This window comes from Apium graveolens, chromosome 5, assembly GCF_009905375.1.
Source record: "Apium graveolens cultivar Ventura chromosome 5, ASM990537v1, whole genome shotgun sequence".
NCBI lineage: Eukaryota > Viridiplantae > Streptophyta > Magnoliopsida > Apiales > Apiaceae > Apium > Apium graveolens.
The window spans coordinates 254,318,100-254,327,717 of record NC_133651.1 but is presented as its reverse complement, the minus strand read 5'-3'; positions in this window follow the sequence as shown (position 1 = coordinate 254,327,717).

Here is a 9,618-nt window from a genome sequence, read left to right as displayed (position 1 = left end):
CCCAAAAACGATTTAATTAGTATCTTCAAGATGATTATTTTTACAAATAAATTTAATTTAATATGTCATGTGATTAGTGTTAAGTTTAGAAAAATCAGTGCAAATTTTTGTTTTGTGAAATTTAAATCTGGAAATCAAAATATAATGACGCCAAGAATTAGTTTTATAGTATTTCATTTTTGTTAGGAAAATATTGATTAATATTAATATTATGTGGAGAAGTAATTTGTAGAACAAATATTTATTAGGATATTTACATTAATCTGTTCAACTACAACTTGATAAATGTATTTCTCTATATTAAGAGCTTTTTTAATTTTATTATCAAAAAATATGGTTAAAATGACAAAAATGTGGACTTATGACAATATAAAGGTAGACTAATAATTCTAATACATAAGTTATAAATTAATAACATATTTAACAATATACTATTTTCATTGATTTTAAATATATATATTAAAATAATTTTTAAAATAATAATGTAATTTTATCTTTACATCATTGTTTTACTTATACATTAGTAATGTTTTTTTAATGTAATTACTTTCTTTCATCTTTAATTTATTTTATTATATGATTATCTTTAGTTCATTCTCTTATATGATTTACATTATCTTTTATAAGCAAAATATGTTTTTGGGAATAAGTACATAAAATCAATATATTTATAGTTTATTCCTCCCGACAAATAAAATATATTAAACACAAAAGGAAGATGAAAAGTTCACAATCTTTTGTCCAAAACAACTGCAGAGCATAAGTGTCCATTAAGTCCTTACGCATTCCCTTTCTCTAAAACTCAAAAGTAACAGGTTAACTACATCTTCCAGCAAAGCTTTCTCAAATGGCTGATCAAACTATTTTCAATGTTTCAGTAGATTTGATCACTCTTATTTTTTCTCACCTCATTTTCCAGACAGAAAGCTTCAGTTTGTTCATGAAGCTTTTGTTAGTATGGGAGCGTAAACAACCAAAGAAGCATATCAAGTATGTCCTTGAAGCTCTTGACTGGGATAAGCTATATGACTTTTATCAGCATCAAATGGAAGTTACACGTGACCAGTTCTATGGCTTCGTTTCTTATTGTGTTAGACACGATGTTCATCAGGAAAGCTTTTTAAACTCATCTCTCAGACTGTTGTAGAGGAATAATGTTGAATTTAATCTTGAGGTTTTATCAAATCTATCTTCTAAATATTTCCCATCCAGATTTGCTTACATTTTCTTTAAGACATTATTTAGACCAGATGAATTAGATTGTACTGCTACTGAAATGTATATGATAGTCACCAATACTGACATGAGAGGAAGAGTGAAAGAGATTATTACTCTGCTCTCACATATGTACAGTAACATTGCTGGAAATGATCTTCTGCTACCAGCAAACAAATTATGTCCAACTGCAAGGAGTACTAAATCGTTTGACCTGGTAAATGCACCTCCTCTTGAGATAGACTTGTGGAATTCACTTTGAACTAGAGCTGTCCAAGGAAACTATCAGGAAGAAGGCGAATTATGGCCATAGGGTTTGAAGATTGCGCATATTTGGAACTCAAAATGTCACAAATGCACTATTCAACTGATGTTTTTCAAGATTTTACTTTATGCTATGAATTAATAAATTTAAGTAATGTATTTGTGTAAACTTCAATTGTTCTTATGTATCATGAATTTAAATCCATTAATCTATATGACATATTTCTATAACCTTATTTTGATTACAAAATTCTTGACGTGTTGTGCATTCTTAGCTTATAGTTGAATTTTGAAGTTAATACATCTTTAAAAAATGTGTCAATTTGTGACAATTCTATCAATGTCTGCATTTTTAAAATTATAGGTTACAAAGGTTGATTTGCTTCTTCCTGAAAGCTCTCTTAAAAAGGTGCTTAATTTACAGTTATCTTGAAAACTCACTTAAGAAGGTGCTTTCATTTAAGAAGCTCTCTTAATTTAGGTTGTAAAAAGTGAAAAAAGAAATGCAGATTTGTAGACATTTTTCATGATCTTATACCTATGTCATGTCCTCTGTCTAACACATGGTTAGATGAACCGAATGTAAGAGTTTCATTTGGTTGTAATTTTTTCCAATAATGTTTTTCAGTTGCATGACTGTTTTTTCCATTTCCGTGTCTTGCAGGTGATTGTGTTTGACTCATGAAGAGGTTTACTAACTACTTATAATTAACTTATCTCAATTGATATATTGAAACAGTATGCTGTTGATAAGAAAGTTACTTCAGAGTGCAAGGCGTGGTTACAACTAAAACTTATGGTGCACATGCTAATCTAACAGCACTAGAGTGTGATTGTAATATGTTGCATAAATTTTGAAACTCCGGATCTGAACTATGAGCCACATATCATTTATAATGTAAGTTTGGTTTGAATCTTACCATTATTTTGCTAGGATTCATTACTTTGATATTTATATATAGTTGTATTACTTTACATATATTGTGATCACAATTTCCAATCACATATACAATTGCATGTTGAAAATTTTGATAAATAAAGTTTGTTCTAAACTAATTAATTAAATGGTATTGAAGAAACTTATTTAATTCCTGACAAAGAAATTGAATCATAATTACTAATTCATAAACTATTATAGTAGATATTGTTTTATTTCTAATAAAGACAACTAATTGATAAACTGTTATTAGTAATAATAATAATAGATATTATTCTATTAAGCTTTTAATATAAAAGTTTCAATATAATTGTATATGTATTAAAATTTACCTTAGCTTTCTTTATATGTAGTTTAATTTTACATAATATAATCTTCTACAATATATAATTTTACATAGCCTATGAACCATATATTTTAAAAATTATGTTTCTAATGGAAAACTATACGTTTCAATTAATTAAATCATGTGCGAAGAAATTACTATTATTTCTATAATTATGTCCACATAATATTTCTCTTTTGGACACATAATTATGATGAATATTGCAATCTAAACTATTCCAATAAATTTAGTTATTAAAATCCCACAACTATTTGGAATAGACACATCTCCTCAACTCTTCTATTTTATTTTTTATTTCTGTAAAACTCTTCAACTATTTGGAGCAGACACTTCTATTGAATTATTTTCTTTATATACTAGCAACAATCATTTAATAATATCTCATATAATCAATTTACAACCATAGAAAAATTATCTTTTGTTTATACATTTAGGGAGAATGGAACATGTTGAGCGTGTATGGCAATTTCCTCCTAATGGTTGGGTGAAGATCAATATCCATAGTGAGTTTATTCAGAATGCTCCTGAAGGCGATAATAGAAATGGTATTGGTGTTGTTGTAAGAGACGTGGGAGGTCATCTTCTCAGACTTACTTATGGCATAATTCCAAGACTTATAAATTTGAGTAGTGCATATGGGCTATTTTATTAGGCATGCGCCGTGCATTCCGGGATTTTTACGAACGGGTTATCACTGAAACCGACAATATACAAGCATATCGAGAATGCAAATATTACAAAGAAGAAGGGATTACACCACATTCCAGACAGGCTTTTAGACTTATTCTTTCAAGGCTTAGTGATAAGAATATCTGTTTTTAACTTAATTTGGTTCATCCTAATAGGAATGCAGTTGCACGTCATTTGGCAACACTTGGAAGAAAGGATATGCATGACCTTCGAACATTTGATAGGCCTGTTGTAGATATACAGAATTTCCTAAACATAGATTTAGGTATTGGGCCAGAGCAAGCAAGATTTCAAGACTTTGAAGTTAATGATCCTGAACCAGCAAATGATGGTCAGGTTGTGCAAGTTTAAAAATCTTTCAATGTATGTGCATGTGATATATATCGATCATATAAGGAATACATATTTTTATATAGAATAAACTGTATTTGTAATTGTTGTTCAATGTATATATATCTTCAAAGTCATATACAGTAAACACAACATGACAGTAATCCAACATAAACAATCAATCATATTTGCATTTATTACATAAAAGTGTTTATTATTGTCCTCCAAGTAGAACAATTACAATGCATCATCACAGCATATCAACTACAACATAATTTATATATTTCGAGCATAATCATCTAATAATATGCGAAGCTTTCCACTTTCTTCAATCAACATATCAGCACGAGTATTCAAATTATTAAGATGTTCTTTCCATCCATCTCCAAACTTTTTAAATGCACTTACCATTTCTTCTGTGTTCTATTTGAATTTTTTCTCATGACCATGTAGAGATGTGGACGTATCACCTAGAAATCTGCGTGAATTCCCTATATAAGAATGTGGAATTTCAGTACTACTTTGTGATGACTCTCCACGTTTTTTCCTTGATCCATTCTTCAGAGTATTTTTTATTTCGCTATGAAACATTGAAACTGAGTCCATTCAATTTGTAATATAAATCAATATAAATCATAAAAATAAATAAACATTTGAATATTACTTGAATTGTTCCTCAAGGCCAATAGGACTAGCAAACAATTCAGATTGCCTATTTTCCATTGTAGCATACATCTCTGAGTAGAAAATCTTTGTTTCTTCCATGTCATTATTGAATTTTGCGCATGTTATAGCCAAATTTTGCAACTTTTGCTCCGCTACATTCTTTATGCCTGACCATCTCTTCCTCTTTTCACTTCTTGAAGTCATTTTGTAATCTGTAGTATACATCTATATGTAAAAAACACCCAAAGGTATATATACATGTGAGTATGTCTGTTATTTTTTGGCAATTCTTTTCTGATAAATATAACAGTTACCATAATTTAGAATAACCGAATGGTAGTTATCATTTAAAAAAAATTCCTGTTTTCAACTGTCATGTTACTCTGATTTTGTGATGTGTCCTTAAGGAATATGCTGATTAGCTCTTCATTCTAAGAAGATACTTTTAAAAAGGTTTACAAAAAACTATGTTACATGTGTTGGAGCATACTGTGTATATTCACATACTCATTCTTTTCCTCATGTTTGGAGATCGTCACTTCTACTACAAGAGGATATGAATCGGGATCATTACATGCTTTTGGATTACTCATGCATCAGCCTATGAATGCGGCTAAGGGTATGCATCAGAGATTCTCAGCATTAGGAATGTAATTAGCTTGTGAATATGCATCCTACTATTTTTGACAATTATCTATTATGGTTGGATCTATTATATCTTGGAAAATATGTTTAAATATTATCCGCTTTACTCTTTAGTTGTGCGACATCATGAATTGGAGTGGATTTTAAACATTTCTCATATTTATGTACTTCTTAAACATGTCTATCAATACATTTTTCAAATTAGATAGAAAATAAAGAGGGATGATTTCTCACTTTATATGTAGTAATCATTTATTCTCACAAAAAATGTTATGCATTTGCAAAAAAAATATCCATATGTTGTAGTTTGACAATGTCCGTGATATTGTTAACGTTAAAATGAATTTTCTAACTTTATAGTTACTATGATTTACCTAAAAAAGATACGTAGCAACTAAAGAAAATTTTAAAAAAAAAGATGTAGCAATTTCTTGAGATCGAATTTCATCCGGAAGTGATTTTTAAAAAAATGTTTGTACATTACAATATGCAAATCATTACAAACATACAGAGGTTTATGAGAAAAAACCAAATTCATATATAAGTATCAAAACGAAAAAGGTACAATTTACACTATGCATATGAGTCATCAACTATTAATGTACGTCAAAACTATATATTAGTCTGCTATTGACAATAAAAGGCACTCCCGTAATAATATTAAGGATTCGGTTCAAGGTCTCGTCACCAGCTTGAAAACTTAAGTCGTATATAGAAACACAAAATTACACAATCATTCAATGTAATTTAAAGCATGACCACATCGAACACGTTCAAATTGATAAAAAGACTATTCCAATAGCATCTATTAATATCAAAACTCAGTCTCTAAACTACCTTGATACTGTTAAGTAGCAGAATCAGATCATATGAAATATATGGAGAATAATTACTAATTGGGAGGATTGACTTTAATGTTAAAAGTTGGAACAACACTGTCTTGCTGTAATGTGAAACGCAGATTGTCATCTTCCTTCAAGTCAAGATCTTTGACAAATTTGCTTCATCCACGCGAAAATCTGGCAACTGTACCGTTTAGAACTATTTTTATTTCCCAAACGCCTTGGTGCGTCCTGAACTTCACCATGTCTCCGCTTTTCCACATTTGATCTTGAAACCTTATAGTTTTAGGAATGTGTTGCACAATAGTTGAACATGTTAGCATAATTTGATCAGTCTATTCCTGAACATAATACAACAAGGTATTCGAAATAGTTATATTATAGTCTTATATATTATTATTTACCGCTCCATGAAATTTAGAGTTCAAGAGACTTCCAGCCACTAATTTAGAAAACTGGAGATTCATTCCAACTTGCAAATCATGTGGATTGTTGTTTTCTATCAACTCCATAATATGTATTCCGGCATTGTCCTCTGCAGGGTTATCATATTGTTAGTCAATAAACACGCGCTAAAATTACACGCAAGTATACGATTTCGCAAGTAGTATAAGATATAAATCAGATTCGATTCTACAGAGACTTTATTGGTTAACTATCTAAATTACGCACATATGTAACAATGTATGGTTTTTATTCAATGCTAAGACTATAAAAAATTGGGGTTTATTATAACTATGAATTAACTAATTATTATACTACGAGAATAAAATAGACTGGATTAATATATATGACAACATGGGATTCTAACTTCATTAAGTACTTCATTCAATAGCTTTATTATTCTCAACCTTAGCATGCAATGGTGATGACACTAATCAGATAACACGAAACTGATAAACGCCAACTTTCGTTGCACGGGTACCATTCTACCAGACATCCACAAAAGAGATAGAAGCTAAATAGGCACCAATTATATTGAGACCCTATATGTCTATAGAATTTGACAACATAACGGTTTACGCACAAGTTATCTATCTTGATTACATAGGACAAGTAAGATGGGTAAAATTACCTATAAATCATGCATAAAAATACATGAACCTATGCTAGCATGGCAAGTTTTAAATTCTTAAATTCACTTTCGCTTTATTAAGAATTAACACACTATCTTATAAGTTTGCGACGCTCATAAGACGAATAAGCACAACCATAGTTAGGATATCATACAATCATCACACATTAAGGCATCAAAAAAATTAACTAAATAAATCCATAAATAAATCCGCTAGAACCCCACGATAACGATTAGCCTATAATCGAACTCATCGCCAACGTGGGTTCCAATGAAAACATCATATGGAAAATGTAGTCTTTATACGAATAAATAAACCAAAGTGCACACAAGAATATAGGTTCAAACAAACAAGAAACAAGCATCCAAATTATAACTCAAAACAAAGATTCACAAGAATAAATTAGATCGTCTTCGCCTTTGTTGAATTGTGCCAAAAGATCTCTTGTCGTCTTCTCCTTCCTTGATGTCTTCAAAACTCTGAAATTATTTCTTGAAAAATGAACTAAGTTATGTTTATATAGCAGTCCATGCACCCCAGGAGTCTAGAATTCGAATTGCACAAGAATCAGGATTTTTAACTCCCGACCCAGCGCGACCGCGCTGAGTTTCTGTTCCCTGGCGCGGCCGCGCCCAACATCAGCGCGGGCGCGTCGACTTTCTGCCAAAAAACTTTATTTTTTCCTTCTTTATTCCTTACAGCTTCGAGCCAATCTTTTAAGCTTTTATTCCAACACATCCTAAACACCATATTAGCATCAAAACAATGTTAATTCACCTGATTCTCAAAGTAATGCCTGAAATGCAAAAACACTTAAAAACACGTTAAAACATAAATAACTTGAGTACAAATACACCAACTCAAAGCTTATTAGAGCATAAATAAGTGTCATAAATGCCACTTAACACACCCCCAAACTTGAATCGATGCTTGTACTCAAGCATAAATAGACTCAAAGAACAAGAAATAAACATGCATGAATGCAACTAATATGAATGCAATGATCCTCAAAGAATAACTAAACCAATAAACTAGCAACACCTCAATAAATGTAATTATTCGTATAAAGATCCATCAAATCTCACAAATCAATCTATACACCAGAGATGTGTGTGTGTGCAAATGCTTACAGATATACTATTGTAACTAGATCGACAACCATAACTCACTACTCATTAAGAAAATCGCAGGTTTATAAACAGAATAAAAGCTAGACTCAAAAAAACTTATAACACTTTAATTCTTATATCGGAGTTAATCATGGATTCATGCTTTATTCAAACAAGACAAAACACATATGCTTATTTGATCGTGCAATGAGTGAGGTCCACAAAAGACTTATAAAATAGCACTCATGTAGCGAGCGTTAGGTTAGCGGATCCCAGACTATAAAAGCCTTAGGTCACTAGGCACAAAGTCCCCTAAGAACTTAATAACTCGAGTACTAAAGAGCCCACTCGTGATTAATTATACATAACACTTATTCTTCTTCTTTTTTTCTTTTTTTCATTTTTTTCTTTCTTTTTCAACAATTTCTGAATGAGTGCGTTTCGCTCCATCTCATTGAACCCTAGACTACTCATAAAAATATAAGCCGGCTACTAGCCATTTGACACCTAGCCACACAACTAGCATTAAAATCCAATTTCCTCCAATTTTTAAATATTCATGTCTTTTATTATTAAGAGAATACCCTAAATTCTAAATATAAACAAGCGATTAAACCTCGGTAAATCAACAAATCATGACTACAATCTAGCACTCTAGCAACCTATAAGACTTAGTGAAATACAAGTGTCTCTAGCATGCAAATCAATCCAATAAGACTCAACATCACTAAATACGACATCACTACCTAGCATCAACATCACTAACTAATCGGAAAAATTATCTAAGGGAATCATAATATAATGCAAATGCATGAAACTACATGAACAAATTATCATAAAAACTACCAAAAAAAACTACATGGCAAAATATATCCAACTATATGAATTAAAATATCATGAACATGCAAACTATATGAGACTCACACAAATATATTCCTTCAACTACTACCCCCAAACTTAAAATGTCACTGTCCTCGGTGAAGGTAATAGTAAGGAATCAGGCATACCTACTCAGAATTAGAATCATCACCCTCAATGGGTAGAGTGTTAGGTGTGTCCGGAGGTAGATACACGGAATCCTCACCAAAGACTGGCCACTGGATGTCAACTCCCGTAGTTCTAAATGCAGTCCTAAGTGCCTGGGTGAGATCGCGTGCAAACTGACTATGGATGTCATGTATCGCATCTATCCTCCGTGCAAGACGCCTATACTGCGTCAAACTCAAACCAGCTCCCATATCTGCTCCTGCTGCCTCCTCCTGCTGTTGCTGCTGCTGCTGCGATGGTCCCCCTTCATCTCCTAACTGAGATCTCTATGCAGTCCTGCTCGCCTGACCAGCAGCTGGCCTCCCACCAGGTAGGTGGTCAAAAGAATATCCAAGCCCCTTCAGATCGGGTATGCCTCCATCCCATTCCTGCATCGTAGCCAAAGTAGTGCTATCGATCGGAGCACTCGGAATCTGTAACAGCTCATGTGTGGGCCAATGCACACCAACTC